Source organism: Lethenteron reissneri, chromosome 58, assembly GCF_015708825.2.
Source record: "Lethenteron reissneri isolate LAM-NWPU_2019-01 chromosome 58, ASM1570882v1, whole genome shotgun sequence".
NCBI classification, from domain to species: Eukaryota; Metazoa; Chordata; class Hyperoartia; order Petromyzontiformes; family Petromyzontidae; genus Lethenteron; species Lethenteron reissneri.
Window position 1 is genome coordinate 3,204,807 of NC_083836.1, and position 21,476 is coordinate 3,226,282.

General features: G+C 50.4%; 1 protein-coding gene across 1 annotated transcript in view; it reads left to right on the forward strand.

Annotated features, from left to right (window-relative positions):
* The first annotated feature begins 6,751 nt into the window (after nt 1-6,751).
* LOC133357496 (plastin-3-like) overlaps nt 6,752-21,476 on the forward strand; it is a 59,954-nt gene continuing 45,229 nt past the window's right edge. Inside the window, exon 1 of the mRNA XM_061575459.1 lies at nt 6,752-6,825. The gene's annotated coding sequence lies outside the window, so the exon portion shown is untranslated. The remainder of the gene's footprint in view (nt 6,826-21,476) is intronic.

A 21,476-nucleotide genomic window follows, 5' to 3' on the forward strand; every position in this document is an offset into this window, starting at 1 on the left:
AGGATGTCCCTAGTGTAGGCCAATCAGTTCCAAAGACAATTCACACATTATTATCAGAGCGTTGTTGTTGTTTGTTTGCATGTTTCACCGCAAGTCCCGCATGTGGTTAATTCAGTACATGATTCCTTGCAAAAAGGTTCCTGTTTGGTGTTTGAACATCTTAACAACTCCTGTTTTTAATCTTGATTTGAAGCTTTCGTGACTGCAGGAATCCATACTCTTTGGTTCTTTGGGTAAAGTCACGTGGGTAGGAAAGATAATAGATCACGACGTTTCGATCGCAACACGATCAATCGTCATCAGGTGAGACACACACAGCAAGGAAACTGCTGACGTTGTGATCTAGTATTTTACTGGTAGGAACCTCCTGGTTCCACCAGCCCACAGGGGATTATTGTGTCCGTCCGTCCGTCGTGCATCCAAAAATGGGAGGGGTGGGGCTGGGTGGGGAGGGGAGGGTGGGGAGGGACTGGGTGGGGAGGGGAGGGTTGGGAGGGGCTGGGTGGGGAGGGTGGTGAGGGGCTGGGTGGGGGGTGGGGCTGGGTGGGGAGGGTGGGGAGGGGCTGGGTGGGGAGGGTGGGGCTGGGTGGGGGGTGGGAGGGGTGGGGCTGGGTGGGGAGGGGCTGGGTGGGGAGGGTGGGGCTGGGTAGGGGGTGGGGCTGGGTGGGGAGGAGCTGGTCACCCCGTGGTGCCCTTATAAAACTCAACGTTTAACCTACTCACGCCGGCTTGTGCCCGCCCTCACAGTCGGCCATATTTTATGGAATACACCACGCCGCCGTTGACCCTGGCCATTGACCGAGCAACCCAACGTTCCCACCAGCTCCCTCCGCCGGAGGAATGTGTTAACTACCTACGTGACTTCAGCAGTTTGCTTCAGCAGTTGTCTTGCTGTGGTTGTCTCACCTGATGACGATTGATCGTGTTGCGATCGAAACGTCGTGATCTATTATTAGATTATTCTACCTCCTGTTTTATTGCCAACTAAGGGCAGAACCTCTTCCTATCTTGAAGGGCGTGTTTTCGTTTGCTCAATTTGAGATCCCTGATCGTGTACACGTGCGCGAGCCTGTGAAACACACAAATGAACACACCTCACCATGTAAGGCGGTGGGTGTCTCGTCTCCCGTAACGCGGTCTGTGTGCCTTGCAAATTGTCCGGTTGCCTTTTGGGTGTGACCCACTTTAGCCCGAGGCACTTCCGTTGATTTCACAGAAACCTGAGCATTTAAGGCCGAGTCAGCCTAGGAGAGGGACGGCCGTCACCGTGTAATCAGTGGCTTGTGGCGTGCGTGACTCGTTGGCTTCATTAAATCTCGAGGCGTGGCAGTGAAAACGATCTTGAAAAACCCCCTTGAATTTCCACCCCCGCGTCTCTGTTCACCCAGCGGCCGATAGGCACATCCCATGCGGGTGAGGCAAGGCGTGGGTAATGCTCGCCTCACCCAGCGTGGAGAGAGTGAGGCCACGGGCCCTCAGGAGCAAGGGGGGTCGGCAGCCTGCGGATCTGGGAGTACAGTTTACCATGCGAGTCCAGTTCACCATGGGAGTCCAGTTCACCATGGAGATCCAGTTCACCACGGAATTCCAGTTTACCACAGAAATCCAGTTTACCATGGGGGTGCAGTTTACCATGGGAGTCCAGTTTACCATGGGGGTGCAGTTTACCATGGGAGTCCAGTTCACCATGGGAGTCCAGTTTACCATGGGAGTCCAGTTCACCACGGAAATCCAGTTTACCATGGGAGTCCAGTTTACCATGGGGGTGCAGTTTACCATGGGAGTCCAGTTCACCATGGGAGGCCAGTTTACCATGGGAGTCCAGTTTACCGTAGGAGTCCAGTTCACCATGGAAGTCCAGTTCACCATGGGAGTCCAGTTTACCATGGGAGTCCAGTTCACCATGGGAGTCCAGTTTACCATGGGAGTCCAGTTCACCATGGAAGTCCAGTTCACCATGGGAGTCCAGTTTACCATGGGAGTCCAGTTCACCGTGGAAGTCCAGTTCACCATGGGAGTCCAGTTCACCATGGGAATCCAGTTTACCATGGGAGTCCAGTTTACCGTAGGAGTCCAGTTCACCATGGGAGTCCAGTTTACCATTGGAGTCCAGTTCACCATGGAAGTCCAGTTCACCATGGAAGTCCAGTTCACCATGGGAGTCCAGTTCACCATGGGAGTCCAGTTCACCATGGAAGTCCAGTTCACCATGGGAGTCCAGTTTACCATGGGAGTCCAGTTCACCATGGGAGTCCAGTTCACCATGGGAGTCCAGTTTACCATGGGAGTCCAGTTCACCGTGGAAGTCCAGTTCACCATGGGAGTCCAGTTCACCATGGGAATCCAGTTTACCATGGGAGTCCAGTTCACCATGGGAGTCCAGTTTACCATGGGAGTCCAGTTCACCATGGGAGTCCAGTTTACCATGGGAGTCCAGTTCATCATGGGAGTCCAGTTCACCATGGGAGTCCAGTTCACCATGGGAGTCCAGTTTACCATGGGAGTCCAGTTCACCATGGAAGTCCAGTTCACCATGGAAGTCCAGTTCACCATGGGAGTCCAGTTCACCATGGGAGTCCAGTTTACCATGGGAGTCCAGTTCACCATGGAAGTCCAGTTTACCATGGAAGTCCAGTTCACCATGGGAGTCCAGTTTACCATGGGAGTCCAGTTCACCATGGAAGTCCAGTTCACCATGGGAGTCCAGTTCACCAAGGGAGTCCAGTTTACCATGGGTGTCTAGTTCACCATGGAAGTCCAGTTCACCATGGGAGTCCAGTTCACCATGGAAGTCCAGTTCACCATGGGAGTCCAGTTCACCATGGAAGTCCAGTTTACCATGGGTGTCTAGTTCACCATGGAAGTCCAGTTTACCATGGGAGTCCAGTTCACCATGGAAGTCCAGTTTACCATGGGAGTCCAGTTCACCATGGAAGTCCAGTTTACCATGGGTGTCTAGTTCACCATGGAAGTCCAGTTTACCATGGGTGTCTAGTTCACCATGGAAGTCCAGTTTACCATGGGAGTCCAGTTCACCATGGGAGTTCAGTTCACCATGGGAGTCCAGTTCACCATGGAAGTCCAGTTCACCATGGAAGTCCAGTTCACCATGAGAGTCCAGTTCACCATGGAAGTCCAGTTTACCATGAGAGTTCAGTTCACCATGGAAGTCCAGTTTACCATGGGAGTCCAGTTTACCGTAGGAGTCCAGTTCACCATGGAAGTCCAGTTCACCATGGGAGTCCAGTTCACCATGGAAGTCCAGTTTACCATGAGAGTCCAGTTCACCATGGAAGTCCAGTTTACCATGGGAGTCCAGTTTACCGTAGGAGTCCAGTTCACCATGGAAGTCCAGTTTACCGTGGGAGTCCAGTTCACCATGGAAGTCCAGTTCACCGTGGGAGTCCAGTTTACCATGGAAGTCCAGTTCACCACGGAAGTTCAGTTCACCATGGAAGTCCAGTTTACCATGGAAGTCCAGTTCACCATGGTAGTCCAGTTCACCATGGGAGTCCAGTTCACCATGAGAGTGCAGTTCACCATGGAAGTCCAGTTCACCATGAGAGTCCAGTTCACCATGGAAGTCCAGTTTACCATGGGAGTCCAGTTTACCATGGAAGTCCAGTTTACCATGGGAGTCCAGTTCACCATGGAAGTCCAGTTTACCATGGAAGTCCAGTTTACCACGGAAGTCCAGTTCACCATGGGAGTCCAGTTCACCATGGAAGTCCAGTTTACCACGGAAGCCCAGTTCACCATGGGAGTCCAGTTCACCACGGAAGTCCAGTTCACCATGGGAGTCCAGTTCACCATGGAAGTCCAGTTCACCACGGAAGTCCAGTTCACCATGGAAGTCCAGTTTACCATGGAAGTCCAGTTTACCACGGAAGTCCAGTTCACCATGGAAGTCCAGTTCACCATGGGAGTCCAGTTCACCATGGAAGTCCAGTTCACCATGGAAGTCCAGTTTACCACGGAAGTCCAGTTCACCATGGGAGTCCAGTTCACCATGGCAGTCCAGTTCACCATGGAAGTCCAGTTTACCACGGAAGTCCAGTTCACCATGGGAGTCCAGTTCACCATGGTAGTCCAGTTCACCATGGAAGTCCAGTTTACCACGGAAGTCCAGTTCACCATGGTAGTCCAGTTCACCATGGAAGTCCAGTTTACCACGGAAGTCCAGTTCACCATGGGAGTCCAGTTCACCATGGTAGTCCAGTTCACCATGGAAGTCCAGTTTACCACGGAAGTCCAGTTCACCATGGGAGTCCAGTTCACCATGGAAGTCCAGTTTACCACGGAAGTCCAGTTCACCATGGGGGTTCAGTTCACCATGGAAGTCCAGTTCACCATGGGAGTCCAGTTCACCGTGGAAGTTTAGTTCACCATGGGAGTCCAGTTTACCACGGAAGTCCAGTTCACCGTGGAAGTCCATTTTACCACGGGACTATTTCCTGAAGTTAATTATTAAGAACCACCGCCGTCTCGTATTCACCAACTTGCATTGCGGCTCTTTTGAAATAATTCACCTGAAGACGGAGGCTTGTGTTGCCTCCGAAACGTCGTGATTTTTATTTTATTTGTATTTAATAAATTGTCATTTTAATGTTTTACCTACGTGACTTTACCGAAAAAACCTAAGAATATCTTTTGAAATATTTAGGGGTTTTTTTTGTTACCGAATTTCTTTTTTAAATGTCCCTTCTTGTTGGTCCGCTCCAGAGGGTCCCTCTCCAGCGCTCTCTCTAGAATTAGCCCTTCTGCCAGCAAGTGGCGTGAGTGAGGAATTGCAGTGCTGCTCCTTTACCTCTCCCACCCCATAGGAGACAAGAAAAAACCCCGGGGAAAATTCCGACATCGCACCGCCGCTGATCTTAGCCGTGGCCAGGAATCGCACTCAGGTTTGTAGGGAAACACACTGCACAAAGACAAAAAAACGTATAGCCTCAACAGACTGTTGGGGAAAGTGCTGTTAGCGAGCACCTATGAAGGCCGGAACGCCACACGAGAGAGTGGGTTGGCCAGCACCACGCCCGGCCGCCTTTGTCTCCCCAATGGCGATGTTTACCCACCCCACCAAGTACTCAATTGAGGCTGAGTGAAGCTAGGGGGAGGCCCAGGACCACTTCAGATAATCGTCACCGGTGCTGGCCGCGAGCACAATTCGAACTCGGGCCCTCGGGATCTGTAGCGCAGCTCGCTGACCGCTGCACCACCGCTCCCCACACCATCCCCGTCTATGAAACTTTGTACCCAGATGAAGCGTGTCTGCCTTCAGCCCCTTTTTGTTCAATGAGTCGTCTTGAGATGACACACCAGCTGACGTGTAATATGGAGTTGCTCATGCCAGCAAGATCTGGCAAGCCAACGGGCTGCTCGGAATTGCCAGATCGCACTGATCGTGACCCGCTACGAACCCGGCGACCCGAATTCGATTCCCGGCCAAGGTCAACACCAGTGACGATGACCTGAAGCGGTCCTGAGCCTCCTACTCCCCTAGGTAGACTCAGCCTCAAATGAGTACCTGGTGCGGTGTGTAAGCATCACCACTGGGGAGACAAAGACGGTCGGGCGTGGTGCTGGGCACCCACACCCTCGTGTGCCGTGCCGGCCTTCACAAGTGCTACTCGCTAACAGCACTTGCCCCAGCAGTCTGTTACAGGCTACACGGGGGATCTTTGTCTTTGGTGTAAGAGTGATGATGACCACCCACACCCTCGTATACCGTGCCGGCCTTCACAAGTGCTACTCGCTAACAGCACTTGCCCCAACAGTCTGTTACAGGCTACACGGGGGGGGGGGAGCTTTGTCTTTGTGTTCTTAAAAGGAAAAAGAAAACATTGGCGACGTTTTGGTAAATGAGTCATCTTCATTGCACGTGATATGTTAGCATAGATTGCCTTTTCTCTCTTCGTGTGAGTGTTGGACAGCTCCCGGGCGCGATCACGACACACACCCATTGCCCCCGGGCAGTGCCGGACGACGCGAGTGCTGGGCTTGCAGCATATGCTAGAAAGGGTCCCTAAATTAAAAACAAACACGTAAATATGAAAAACGCACATGTTTAACTTGCATAGTGAAGTAATTGTATTTTTCCATTTGCTATACAGCCTGATAATACGACACATCGCTGACCTTCAACACCCACTCGTTCATAAAAGTTGAAGGCGGTATAGTACTATAGTAATAGAGCAAGTGCAAAATCACTGAACCGGAATTGATAGCTTGAAAGCATTTAGCGCGGGGCCCTTGAAAGTGCGAGGCCCGTAGCTACTACATGTGCAGCTACTTTTGCTACTTGGATAATCCGGCAATGGTAGCAGCTATCGCTCTCACATCTTCTTCGAACGCTGGGGAGCCGGACAAGCCCCTCTCTGTACCAGCGTGGACGGCACCTTCGTGGTGTTCACCTTCTGAAGTGCTCGCTCATCACCGTGGCGTGCGCGATGACCACCACCACCACCACGTGACTTTTCTTTCGTGTTGTGCGCGGTGCATTTAACGCCACAGCGCGTGGATTCGTAGCGTTTATTTTCTTTTGTTTGCTGGTGACTTTGTGTATTTGATATCGAAATCGCCTCCAGTGCTGTTGCTGCTGGCGGCAATAAAAAGTTGTTTAAAAGTCAAAAGTCTCTCTTCCGTCTCCCCGGGAACCATCTCAACACGCCCCTCACCACTCCCTGCCCTGCGGCCAGCCCACCCCCCTCACCTGCCCTTCACCTCCCCCACACCGCCCCGCCCTCACCCACCCCCCCGACTCCCCTGGGCTCACCTGGTCCACGCACACTCTACACCTGTACACCCGGCTGCAGGCTAACAGCACAGGTACGGAGTCGCTCGCGCTCTCTCTCTCTCTCTGGACGCAGCCTGCTTTGCCACACTGCTCTACAGACCCGTGCAGTGTGTCTCTGTGTATGTATGTTGACGTACTGTCGCGCCGTGAGTAGCCATACTATGGGTCTCTGTGTGAGTCTGTGGGTCTCTGTGTGATTCTATGGGTCTCGGTGTGAGTCTATGGGTCTCTGTGTGAGTCTGTGGGTCTCGGTGTGAGTCTATGAGTCTCTGTGTGAGTCTATGGGTCTCTGTGTGAGTCTATGGGTATCTGTGTGAGTCTATGGGTCTCGGTGTGAGTCTATGGGTCTCTGTGTGAGTCAATGGGTATCTGTGAGTCTATGGGTCTCGGTGTGAGTCTGTGGGTCTCTGTGTGAGTCTATGGGTATCTGCGTGAGTCTATGGGTCTCTGTGTGAGTCAATGGGTATCTGTGAGTCTATGGGTCTCGGTGTGAGTCTGTGGGTCTCTGTGTGAGTCTATGGGTATCTGCGTGAGTCTATGGGTCTCGGTGTGAGTCTATGGGTCTCTGTGTGAGTCAATGGGTATCTGTGAGTCTATGGGTCTCGGTGTGAGTCTATGGGTCTCTGTGTGAGTCTATGGGTCTCTGTGTGAGTATATGGGTCTCTGTGTGAGTCTATGTATCTCTGTGTCAGTCTATGGGTCTCTGTGTGAGTCTATGGGTCACGATGAGAGTCTATGGCTCTCTGTGTGAGTCTATGTGTCTCTGTGTGCGTCTCTGGGTCTCTGTGTGAGTCTATGGGTCTCTGTGTGAGTCTGTGGGTCTCGGTGTGAGTCTATGAGTCTCTGTGTGAGTCTATGGGTCTCTGTGTGAGTCTATGGGTCTCTGTGTGAGTCTATGGGTATATGTGTGAGTCTATGGGTCTCTGTGTGAGTCTATGGGTCTCGGTGTGAGTCTATGAGTCTCTGTGTGAGCCTATGGGTCTCTGTGTGAGTCTATGGGTCTCTGTGTGAGTCTATGGGTCTCTGTGTGAGTCTATGGGTCTCTGTGTGAGTTTGTGTGTCACTGTGTGAGTCTGTGTGTCTCTGTGTGAGTCTATGGGTCTCTGTGTGAGTCTGTGTGTCTCTGTGTGAGTCTATTGGTCTCTGTATGAGTCTGTAGGTCTCTGTGTGAGTCTGTGTGTCACTGTGTGAGTCTGTGGGTCTCTGTGTGTCACGGTGTGAGTCTATGCGTGTATGTTGAGCTTCCTTCGCACCGTACGTAGCCAACGGTGCTCACCCGAGGTGCAGGGGAAGGACAACAACAGTAAACACCAACGAAACTCTTCTAAAGAAGTGAGCTTTCAATCATGATGTAAAAGCGGCTTCGTAATATTGTAAGGAAGAGCGTTCCAGATGGTCGTTATCTGTTGACGAGTAGGAGAACGGTATCTCCCCCACCTGCAATGTATGAGACGCGTGGGCTCAATCAAGGACCCTGGCGATGCCTGTTGGTGTACGTTTGGAGTCCGCGTGTTCTCTGTCTCTCGCTCTCTCTCTCTCCGTGGTGGTCGCGTGGATTTTTCTCCAGGCTCCTCCGGTGTTGCTCTCCTCTTCCACCCTCCCCCACCCCACCACCACTCACCCATGCACATTCAGAAACAACACGCGCTTAGATTATCTAGATTCTGCAAATAAATTCCCAAGTGTGGTGGTGGTGGAGATGATGATGATGATAATGACGATGATGATCTCAGCCATTGTCGATGAGCAGCTATCGATGTGACATCGTGATAAGGTCACCTCTGAAAAAGAGCTCGCTTAGCTCGGTGGGTTTGTATATCAGTGCGCCGTGCCGGCCTTCACAGGTGCTGCCCGCTAACGGCACTTGCCCCAACATTATGTTGAAGGCTACACGGGGGATCTTTGTCTTTGTGTGTCGTGTGGCTGCGCGTGTGTGATGCTGTCAGCGGGGAGCGGTGGTGCAGCGGTTAGCGCTACGCTGCGCTACGAACCCGGCGACCCGAGTTCGATTCCCGCTCACGGCCACCACCGGTGACGATTATCTGAACCGGTCCGGGGCCTCCCCTATATCGACTCAACCTTAAATGAGTACCTGGTGCGGTGTGTAAACATCGCCACTGGGGAGACAAAGGCGGTCGGGCGTGGTGCTGGCCACCCACCCCCTCGTGTACCGTTCCAGGCCTTGAAAGGTGCTTGCTAACATCACTTGTCCCAACAGTCTGTTGAGGCTATACGGGGGATCTTTGTCTTTGTGTTGCACTCAGCACTGGGCGACTTGTGTGTCGTCGCAAAGGCGAGCGTGCCCCGACAGTCCGGATTAATATTTAAAGACGCCACTGACGTTTCCCCATTGTGTCACCATCAGCCGCCGTGGCGGTTACAGTGGTGGTGGTGCGAGCGTGGTGCTGGCCACCCACCCCCTCGTGTGCCGTGCCGGCCCTCACAGGTGCTGCTCGCTAACTGCACTTGCCCCAACGTTCTGTACAGGCTATACGGGGGATCTTTGTCTTTGGTGCGAGCGTGGTGATGACCACCCACCCCCTCGTGTGCCGTGCCGGCCTTCACAGGTGCTGCTCGCTAACAGCACTTGCCCCAACGTTCTGTACAGGCTATACGGCTGATATTTGTCTTTGGTGTAAAAGTAGTGATGACCACCCACCCCCTCGTGTGCCGTGCCGGCCTTCACAGGTGCTGCTCGCTAACAGCACTTGCCCCAAAAAGTATGTTCAGGCTTTACGGGGGATCTTTGTCTCTAGTGTGGAGAATCGCTTATGCTGCTGCTGTTGTGTTGTTGCTGCTGCTGTTGTTGTTACTGTTGCTACTGTTGTGTTGTTGCTGCTGCTGTTGTTGTTGCTGCTGCTACTGTTGTTGTTGTTGCTATTGTTGTTGCCTGCGTTCCAAGAGCAGGCAACAATCAACGAACACCTTTGGGAAGAAGAGCTTGTGTACTCATCCATAATAGAGGGTTTTTTGGGGGTTAGAGCGTGTAAAGATATAAATGTGTCGTTAAACTCGCCACCACCCGACACGGCCAATCGGTAAGGTTTGTCACGTAGACCGAACGTGCCCATTCGTTACGCCGGATAGCAACTCCACAACATTTACAATTGGAAGTATCGGGTGGTGGCGGGTTTAACGACACATTTATATATTTACACGATCTAACCCCCATAAAAACCTCCATATTTCGGCTGATATTGGTCGCGAAAGTCTGCCACGTGTTAAATTGTGTACTCAGTAATTTTAACTTCCATCGATGCTGATGCACCCTGAGACTTTGTCCTGTCCCCTGGAGTTCCCCACCCGGTTAAGCTGAACGTTTAAACGATTTAAACTCGAGTGAACACAATCTGCATAGTAACTCGGTGGCAACATCACCTGAGCACGTGGCATCACTTGCCGGCGATTTTAGCCGTGGCCGGGAGTTGAACTCGGCTCGCCTGGACTTTTGACCCCCCATGTGCCTTCTAGTTTTGTACGGCTGCTGATGTAGACGCAAAGACAGCAAACACGATCTCACTTCAGCTGGTTGTCAAGCTCAGATACAACGGCGTTAGGAGTAGTGGATTCTTGTATCGTGCCCGCGTGATGTCTCGTGCATTGGCAGTGATGCACAGACACAATTAACATCATCAACAACAACACATCTGTGAAGGACAACGCCGTGTTTGTGTGTGTTTGTTCGGCCCTAGGTCGACTCAGCCTCAAATGAGTACCTGGAGCGGTGTATAAACATCGCCACTGGGGAGACAAAGGCGACAGTCGGGCGTGGTGCTGGCCAACCCACCCCTTCGTGTACCGTTCCGGCTCGCTAACAGCACTTTCCCCAACAGCCTGCTAAGGCTTTACGGGTCATCTTTGTCTTTGCGGCCCTAATAGGGGGTAGAGTGCGTATGTTCAATAAACGAATTTTCAGTATCACAAACTTTGTTTTATAACCATTATTTTACACAGCAAGGTAAAAAGTAAAGTTAGATAAAAAAAAATTGCCTTAAACGATTTAGAATAATATGTAAATAAGAATAGAATAAAATAAAATAATAAGATATAGATTCAGAAGAACTCTGTTCATTTGATTAACGTCAGTTTTAATTTGAATACTTTACAGTCTAAAATGTAATATTATTTAAATTATAAATTGTCTTTGTTTACAATATGAATGGCAAACTACGCAGTAGTATGGTATGCAATGGTACGTTACAACAGCTGGGAACGCATCCCCACAGTACTGATGTTAGAAGTTACTCGATATACGACGCTTCAATGTACGAACGAAGCTTCAATACAGTCGCGGAAAGCTTTCCAAGTGGCCAACGTGGCACAAAGAGAGAGAGAGAGGTGGCGGGTGTATGTCTGGCTGTTGAACCAGAACTAGTGAGGTCTGAGGTTCAAGTATTGCGGGGGGTGGGAGTGTGTGGGGGGGGGGGGGTCAGAGACGCCGATCGTTTGAAGAAGAGAAGGGAGCGAACGGCACGGCGCCTCGTCGTTGTAAATTATTCAACTGCGGCACGGAGATGGAAAACTTTTAATGAGAGATGACAGATTCCTTCAGCGTAGAGGTGCGGGGGGGGGGGTACGGAAGGGGGGGTCGTGGAGGGGGTCTTTGGGTGGTATCGTGGGGGGGGGGGTCCCAACATCCTGGGAGGGTTTTCAGTCTCAACCTTTTGTTATTTTTGGCTTGGCCATCGAGCAAAGGCGGCGGTCACCGCGCTGCGCTCCGGGATAAGCTTAATTAATTTTTTTTATTGTAGTTTGGTGGTAGTTAATTGAAGGTGGAGGAGTTACCAACCTCTGGCACCCGTCCAGAGCCCCCATTTGGCCGCTGTGGTGGTTACAACCGCCATGAAGGGAAAGGCCAATCTAAGTTGGCCCTCCCCCCACGGCACTGCCCACCACAGCGTTGCCGTCCGGCACCACGAGGAGGTAGGGGGTTGTTTTTGCCGGACACAAACACATATACAAAGATACACATACATACACACATACACACACATACACACACATACACACATTACTTTCATCCGGCCGGCGCGGCGATCGTTTGACGCCGCCACGTGTCACGAAGCCGACGACGTTCCGAGTTCAGAGTTCCACTCCCCCGCTGTCACTTATGATTGCAAGTTGTTGCGAGTCAGTGACTGCTTTAGTGTTAAAGTATGGTGCTGTATTTTTAGGATAGTGTGTTTATAATATCATTTTATGTAGACATCCACATTTATTTAATATTTTTCTTCTGCAGTTTTTATTGAAAATGCGATATTTGATATCTCAAAAAACCTGATGTGATAGACAAAAACCGATGCCAGATTTAGAATCAGCACCCCAAAATTACCTTAACACCGTTAGAATACCTTGTGCCAGAAGAAGTGTGTTGACCAGTGTAATCGGGCTGCCAGTTATCATAACGAATTGTCGTTTCGCATTTCTTCATTGGCACGGATGTAATGCGGTAATTGTGTAACGGCGCGTCCACGTTGTAAACACGTGCACGCTCATGAAGAAGGGCTTGCCCACAAGCTCCGAGCTATTGCAAGTTGTCGAGCAGATGGTCCTTGGCCCAGGGCTCGTTCCGGTAAATCGTTGTGTCAAAGGTACGGGGGTTTATTTTATTAATAGGGGCGCTCACTAGGTGTGGTCCCGTGACCTTTAGACCGTGACATCTCTTCTTCTGTTCAATGAATAGTACACGAGCTTCGTTCAACCTGGAAAGATTGTCTCTTTAAAACAGATATACTGTGTGTGTATATATATAATTACCCGGGAGAAGTGTTGTTGTTTACCTTTAGACTTTGATAACTCAAAAACTTCGAGTGTGACTCTGTGCTCGTGGTAGAGGGGAGCGGTAGTGTAGCGGTTAGCGCTACGCTGCGCTATGAACCTAGCGAACCGGGTTCGATTACCGCTCACGGCCAACACCGGTGACGATTATCTGAACCGGTCCTGGGTCTCCCCTAGGTCGACTCAGCCTGAAATGAGTACCTGGTGTGGTGTGTAAACATCGCCAATGGGTAGACAAAGGCGGTCGGGCGTGGTGCTGGCCTACCCACCCCCTCGTGTACCGTTCCGGCCTTCATAGGTGCTCGCTAACAGCACTTGCCCCTACAGTCTGTTAAGGCTATACGGGGGACCTTTGTGTTCGAAGGGGTACACACGGCGCTGACACGAAGCTCGCTCCCGTCGCTGTCCCACCGGCCACCAAGTCCTGCCAGCGATGGGTCCCACCGGTTGCCATTGTCAGCAGTAGCCTCGTTATAATAATTATTATTATAATATATATAAATGTAATAATGTTGTTTGCTCATGATGATCCTGCTGATAACACTGCTGATGCTGCTAATGATGATGATGCTGCTGCTATTATGATTACATTATTATTACATTTATACAGCACTTTCTTTATCAAGGATCTCAAAGCGCTGTACGGGACACAGCAGCAGCAGCAGACACTCAGCATAAAATGAATATTCTAAGTACATTATTAAAAAAATAATTTACTAAAATAACAGGCGTATAAATAGGGTTTAAGGCGCATTTTTAAAATGTCCACAAACTCAGAGATCTCTGACGTGTCGTGGAAGAGCGTTCCATAGCCTGGGGACTACACGGGAAAAAGCTTGGGGGGGGGGGGTGCGGTAATCGGTCACGTGGGGCCCCCCGCTATTTTTATTTTAGCTCGGACTGTCGCCAAAGGTTAAACGAAAGCCTTTGCGTATAATTAAATTTAAACCAAGTTGTTGTTGTTGTTGTTTTTTGACACTGTCGTTGAAGACAAATCTCACGGTGGTTGTCAAGAGCCCCCATCCCCCCAACTCGTAGCTTTGGCCACCAGGGTGGGAGAGGAGAGGAGGAGGGGGGGCAAAGGACCCCCCCCCCGGCCCCCCAAGCTCGCTTCGCTCTGGTTCCCACCCTCGCCACCGCTCACGGCACGCGCCTTGACGGTCTCGATTCCGAAGTCGCTTGATTTGCGATCGAGCCGCGTCCTTTCCCAAAGACGTCGGTGTCCTTCGTGGCCCTGACCTCCGTTCAGGTCTTGCGACGTTTGCTCAACGACTCCGCATTGGATTGCCACCTCCCGGTTACATCCCGATCGTTGGAATCGCACGCGGTGGTGCAACTTCATTCGCCGTCTTCCCCCACTGCCCATCCCTCCCGGCTTGTGGCAGCGCCTCTGATGTCAAAACCACATTTCTTGCTTGTTGACTGCGGGTGTAATGACCGTAACGATGCGCGCTTTACAGCGGGCGTTAAAGATCGCCTGATGTCATGGCTCAAGAGGAGGCCATTATGTGCCGGTGTCAGGGTTAACATTTTCCAAACGTGGACATTACTCGGTTGGGACGATACAATAAACTATGACACTATTTTGTTACTTGACCAGCTAAGGTCCCACTGAGCTACGTAGCTCTTTTTTATCGCAGATGATAGTTCAACGAAGTGGGCTCATCCTCAAGTGGAATTGTATCACGGCCAAATACTCTCAACGTGTGATGTTGATTATAAACGTGGAGGGAAAATCCGGAAGACCCGGAGAAAAATCCACGCGACCACGGGGACAGACACGCAAACTCCAAATATACAACAGCAGGCGTCAGGGTCAGGATCGAACCCACGAACTCCTGCATACCAGGCGAGGTAGTTAACATCTCCTAGCCACCTTGATGATGATGAGAGAGAGACACCGCAAACTCCAAATATACAGCAGGCATCAGGGTCAGGATCGAACCCACGAACTCCTGTATACCAGGCGAGGTAGTTAACATCTCGCCACCACGAATGCCCCAGGTCACTCTGGCAAAACAACCTCCTGAGTTCTCACCTGGTTAAACAAAATCAATCTTCCGACTTCCAACAATCGATCGACGGGACGATCGATCGAGCAATTAAAGCCTTCACCGAACCAGGAGATGATTTCTCGTTGTTTAAAGCGTATTCCTTGAAATGGGTGGTGCCTTTAGACTTCGATAACCCACCCTCGAGGCGGAAGCGAGAGTGCGAGGATAGGGTGGTGGCAGGATATAGTGCTAGTACCTGGCCCGCAGTGCCGACCTTTAACCCCTCCCCCCTATGAACACTGGACAATAATAGCGGTGAGCGGCGTTCTAGCCGGCTCCACGTTGGCCGTAAAAAGTTTACTGATTTGTTTTGAGGGCCCCTGACACTGACGCCTTTGTAACGTCGTTATATATATATATGTCCGTTCAAGTCTAATTGTTAAAATCGGTAGGCCTCGGCCTGGTTAACGCCGACGTGAAAGGGAAACAAGCGCATAGAATGTGACGCTTTGAATACTAGAATTTTATCAGAAATATATATTTATTCGGATTTTTACGAGTGGAGGAGTGTTGTCGTGTGTCTGGTGTCAATTTGCCTCCCGAAGTAGTTCTGCGGTGTCATCTTCCGCAGGTACCTTGCCACAAAACCCACGTGATGCTGGGATTTTTCGGGCATTCCAGAAGGGCATTGGTCATCTCGCCTCACGTGACTCCTCCCACGTGACCGATAGCACATGTGAAGCTAGAGGCGAACTGCAATTGCTCACTCACGCCACCACTGGCGGAAGAGCCTCCAACTAAAGGATATTTTAGCTTTCTCTTCCACGCTGACGGTACACCGTACGAGAGGTAGAATATCATAATTGTTAATACATTTAAAAAATTGGACAATTGCTGTCAGAAACATCATCCTAAATGCACCCGATGTTGTCAAAATCTCGTGAACCAAACAGGTTCGAGCGTGGTTAGGCCGTGAATGGTGATTGACTTCCTTGGAATACCTGGTGTTGTAACGTGTTCACTGCGAGGTGGCCAACAGAGGACAATGGATTATTGAATCTATCCGTGCGGAGTAATTTTTTAAGACACCTCCCGCCCCGTATGATTTGTCGGTTTAACTCCTTACAAACATCCCAATATCTATCAGGCCCCATCGTGCAAGCAAGCGGGTCTTAATTGAAGCTTTCATCGGTAAATAACTGAATGAGGTGGCAATTATAGACTTCAAATAGATGAGCTTGACCCAGATGGCTTTTAATGGCCTTTTGCGGTTTACAACACTCAACCTGGATTGGATTCTATCTCTGGACACTGCGGTAAATCGGACTCGAAGGTGAATCGGCGCCCATAACGCAAGAAAAAAGAATCCCAGACTTGAAAGTTCCCCATGGCCGGACAGTAAAAGTAAAAGAGACATCCAAGACGATAAAAGTCAAGAGACTTGATGCAGCAAATCTGGCTGTGGCGGTCCCACCTGATGACGGAGACTTGTGTTGCCTCCGAAACGTCGTGATTTTTATTATTTATTTCTATTATTACTTTTATTAATTTTAATGTCATTCTTTACCTACGTGACTTTACCGAAAAAACTAAGAGTATGAATCCTTGCAGTCACGAAAGCTTCAAATCTAGGAAAGTCAAGAGGCATTTGTGTTTTTATTTTCACGCGGCAAAAGACAATCACGACTTCCGTTGCAGTACGCACAATGAACCTTGATGGATCATGAATGTGCTCTGAGTCGTAGCCGATAACCAAATCTATATATTTTTTGACCATTTTGTTGTTTTACCAAGTAAGGCCCACATGAGCTATATTAAGCTCTTTTGAAGAAGCCACCTGGTTAATAGCGCAAACGCTTAGCTCAAACGGGTGGCTTATCACATGGACATTTATAGCAGCCAAATACTTTTAAAACGTGTCTCTAAATGTGGAGGGGAAAACCGGAGAACAATCCACGTGACCACGGGGAGAAAACGCAAATTCCACATTCACAGCAGGCAATCGAACCCATGACCTCCCGCATACCAGGCGAGGTAGTTAACATCTCGCCTGTGTCTCCTGACTTTTGGCCCACCCTGTATGATAATAACCACATGCGTCCTGACTTTTGGACCACCCTGTGTACTTGTTAGCATACATCAGACACGATGGGCGAGTGCAGGGCGACTCTGTGGATGGCTGAGCGAGACCCAAGCTGTCTCAGTGCGGGTTGGCGGAGTCGGGATATCGCAGACAGCTTGTCCAGACATCGCTCGCCACCGACGTTAGCCAGGAATTGAACTCGGGTCCGCCGGGTTCATTGCCACAGTGCGCTAATCATTGTGCCAAAGTTCTCGTGCGTTTCATTCAGGACTACCAAATGAAAGGCACAAGGTGATGTAGCGTCTTCCTCCAAACAGGAACACAGCAGCGAGCATCTATGCTGGCGTACGCTGAGCTCGTAGCTGTACACTCCACGTTACTATGGCAGGAGTCACATTTTTTTTCCAATAAGCGAACCATTGTTGACTGCCACAAGGTGGTTGCTATTTATATCCGACCTTGAGAGATAATGATGATGATGATGACAATAATATAGGCCGAGCTCATCACTGCCAGGAATGTGAACCCACAATCTTCAAACCACGATGCAACCCTGCCAGTAAGATACCACAAGAGGTCAAGAACCACAACATAACAATTAAATAAATGTCCTAAGATCCCCCCAACCCACAACCCCCCTCTTCAACTGTATAGATAACAAGTGATGTCAGAAAGTACCCATTAAGGCTGACGCACGTGGTGCATTATGGGTAAAGTTCGGCTGAGTCAACCTAAGGGTGGCCCCGGCCTAGCTCAGCTCTCATTGTCGAGCGGCCAATGGTGCACGATGGGGACTGGATTCGACATTTGATTTAGACATTTGAATTGTTACGGTAATTTAGTTGTTTTCATTTTTAATCTATTTTATTTTTTACCTACGTGACTTTACCGAAAAAACCAAAGAGTATGGATCTTTGCAGTCGCGAAAACTTCAAATCTAGAATTGTTACGGTAGCAGAAGGTGGTGGTGGTGGTGGTGGCGAAGGCTGAGAGGCGACGGATATCGAGACAGGACGGATGACGTTGTCAGCGACGTGAGTTGATGCGACAGCGAATAGGGCAGCGACGTTATCTTATCAATCAAGGCGCTTCGCACGGAAATTGACAACGGCAGACGCGCACGGTGCGACGGTGGAGACGAGGCGAATGAAGTTGACGAGGGGGGGGGGGAAGCGACGGGGGCAAATCTGCGATGATGAGTGACATCGGTGAGAGCGAAATTCGACGACGGTGAATCACGATGATGACCGGAGTGAACGAATTTGGGGGGTGGTGGTGGTGGGGGTTTAATGAGCGAATTTAATGCCACAGGAATGCGAAGAGAGGGGGGGGAAAGCCACGGCGGCGATTAACTTTGACAATAAAGCGACGACCTATTTGCCAAACGACGCAAAAGGGTCGAAGACGTGACCTCGGCTTGTGGCTCTACATCGCAGCAGCGAGCGGCTCCGGCTAAAGTCCGACGAATTCTCCCCAAACGGCAGCTTCTTTTTTTCTTGTCGTGTTACAAATGCCTAACTTTTGCCCATATAAGGCAGCAACGTAGGCACTACTCAAGGGCAATTATTACTGCCAGAGTCCACGCACGGGGGAGCGGTGGCGGGGTGAGGGTGTGGAGGAGGGAGGGAGGGAGGCGGGGTGGAGGTGGTGAAATCTGCAACGGACTCCTTCCTTCATTGCGTCTCGCTATCTGGTGCCGTGGCGTCAACCCTGCGGGTTAATTATTAATTGTGCGTGCACACCAAAGCCAAAGCTCACCCCCGCCCTCCCTGCCTCCCTCCACCATCCGCGGTATAGCCTCAAAAGACTGTTGGGGCAAGTGCTGTTAGCGAGTAGGCAGCCACCGCACGCGAACGTGTGTGGGTGGCCAGCACCACGCCCGGCGGACTTTGTCTCCCCAGTGGCGATGTTTACGCCCCGCACCAAGTACTCATTTGAGGCTGAGTCGACCTAGGGGAGGCCCGGGGCCGGTTCAGATATTCGCCGCTGTTTTTGGGTCGTGAGCGGGAGTCGAACTCGGGTCGCCGGGTTCGTAGCGCAGCGCGCTGACCGCCACACCACCGCTCCCCATACACAAAGACAAAGATCCCCCGTATAGAATAAACGGGCGTTGGGGCAAGTGCTGTTAGCAAGCAGCACCTACCAAGGCCGGCACGGCACACGAGGTGGGTGAGCAGCACCACGCCCATGCAAAGACAAAGATCCCTCCCTCCTTATTATAGCCTTAACACACTGTTGGGGCAAGTGCTGTTAGCGAGTAGCAGCACCTATGACGGCCACGCGTCCCATAAACACCCTGGACACGATCCAAACCCCGTCGTCCTTGAAAATCTCATTTTTAAACGGACCACGGTTTGCTCTCTGTAATTGCCAACTGGAAGAGAGAGCGAGAGAGATGAGAGAGAATGAGCGAGAGAGATGAGAGGAGTAGTGGGCGATGGAGGAGGCCGTGTGCTCGGTGGCAGATGACGGGGAGCTCTGCATGCTGATATGAGCTACCCGTCGGAGGCCGTCGGACTGCGAGGGGGGGCTACGTACAGAACGAGAGAGTGAGCGAGAGAATTAGCGACAGAACGAAAGAAGGAGCGAGCGAGTGAGAGAGCGAGCGAGAGAGCGAGCGAGAGAGAGAGTGAGCGAGCGAGGGTTACATAAAGCCCCGTTAAAAAAAAAACATTTTACGAAATGATGAACGAAACAAAGTGCCGAATACACCGAGCATATTCTTGTTTCCACTGATCGTAAAAAAGAGCGAGAGAGAGAGCGAGAGAGTGAGCGAGAGGTGGGGCTTTACATAAAGCAAAGTTTAAAAATGTACATTTAATTTAAAAAATAATTACGAAATGATGAACGAAGCAAAGTGCCGAATCCACCGAGCATCTTTTTGTTTCCACTGATCGTAAAAAAAAAGAGAGAGAGAGAAAGGCTGCTCCCCCCGCCGTTGTTGTTAGAATAGGTGGAGATCGTTTACTGCTGCCATTGCCCGGACAATGTCTAAAGTCTGGTGCCCGGAGCAGACGCTCTTACGGAAAGGTTTGACGCCTCCACCCTTGTCACAAGTCAGAGTGCCTCTCTCTCACTCGAGTCCTAGTCGGACTTTACCCTGAGCTCGAAAGATTAAAATCTAAAACCAAACTATTTTTTTTTCCAGATATGACTGGCCACAAATTATGACATCTCGACGAAGTGGGCTTATCGTCGTGTGTGGAAATTTATAGCAGCCAAAAACAATCGAAATGCGTGATGTTGATTCTAAACGTGGAGGGGAAAAACCGGAGGACCCCGAGATAACATTCACACGACCACAGCGAGAGAGAGACACGCAAACTCCGCATATACAGCAGGCGTCAGGGTCGGGATTGAACCCACGACCTCCTGTATACCAGGCGAGGTAGTTAACATCTCCTAGCCACCGTGATGATGATGATGAGAGACACGCAAACTCCAAATGTACAGCAGGCGTCAGGGTCGGGATTGAACCCACGACCTCCTGTATACCAGGCGAGGTAGTTAACATCTCCTAGCCACCATGATGATGATGATGATGAGAGACACGCAAACTCCAAATATACAGCAGGCGTCAGGGTCGGGACTGAACCCACGACCTCCTGTGTACAAGGCGAGGTAGTTAACATCTCCTAGCCACCGTGATGATGATGATGAGAGACACGCAAACTCCGCATATACAGCAGGTGTCAGGGTCGGGAACGAACCCACGACCTCCTGTGTACCAGAAGAGATGGCTAACATCTCCTAGCCACCGTGATGATGATGATGATGAGAGACACGCAAACCCCGCATATACAGCAGGCGTCAGGGTCGGGAACGAACCCACGACCTCCTGTGTACCAGAAGAGATGGCTAACATCTCCTAGCCACCGTGGCGCCCATCACCACAGTGAATGTTCTTCCCGTGTTCGCGTGGATTTTTGTCCGGGTCCTCCCGCTTTTCCCCTCCACATTAAGAATCGACATCACGCGTTTAGAATATTTGGCCGCGACTAGTTTCCACGTGATGGTAAGCCGCTTCATTGAGCCATCATTTGTGACGGCCAGGCCTCCTCTGAAAAATAGCTGCTTAGCTCAGAGGGGGCCTTTACCTGGCAAAAATAAAATACAAACATCTCGTAAATAAAATGCGGTGTTACCCTGCTCCAATGTGTGGCAAGAGCTTTAACAATTCCACTGAGAGACAGCGAGCGGTGAAATATATTATCAAATGTACTCATGCTGAACTTTTTTTTGTACCGTACAGAGCCAAGCGACCAGGTCGCTTCTGAAAATTATCTGCATAGCTCAGAGGGGCCTTACCTGGTGAAATAAATACAATAGTTCTTAAAATAATTTCAGATGTAGAGCAACAACTATCGATGAATCTCCTGGACGTAGATGGCACTGCTTCACCCGAACTCGTAATTATTTGGCGTTTGCAATCGTCCTTGAACTGTTCCCCGTTCTGGTATCTTTTGGCCTTGAGCGCTGGTGAGACAAAGCCATAGAAGAGGCTGTCTCTGGTGCAGGCCAATCAGTTTCAAGGACAGATGGGTACATTATCAAAACGTGTTTGCATGTTTTACCGCAAAGCACTTGTGGTCAATGCTGACTTGGCGCATCGTAATAGGTGTCCATTAGCTTCTTGAACACATCTTAACACAACTCGGAATTTCGTTGCCAAAAAAGATGGGTAAAGCCTTTTTTACGTTACGTCTTGAGCGCTGGTGAGACAAAGCCATAGAAGAGGCTGTCTCTGGTGCAGGCCAATCAGTTTCAAGGACGGATGGGTACATTATCAAAACGTGTTTGCATGTTTTACCGCAAAGCACTTGTGGGC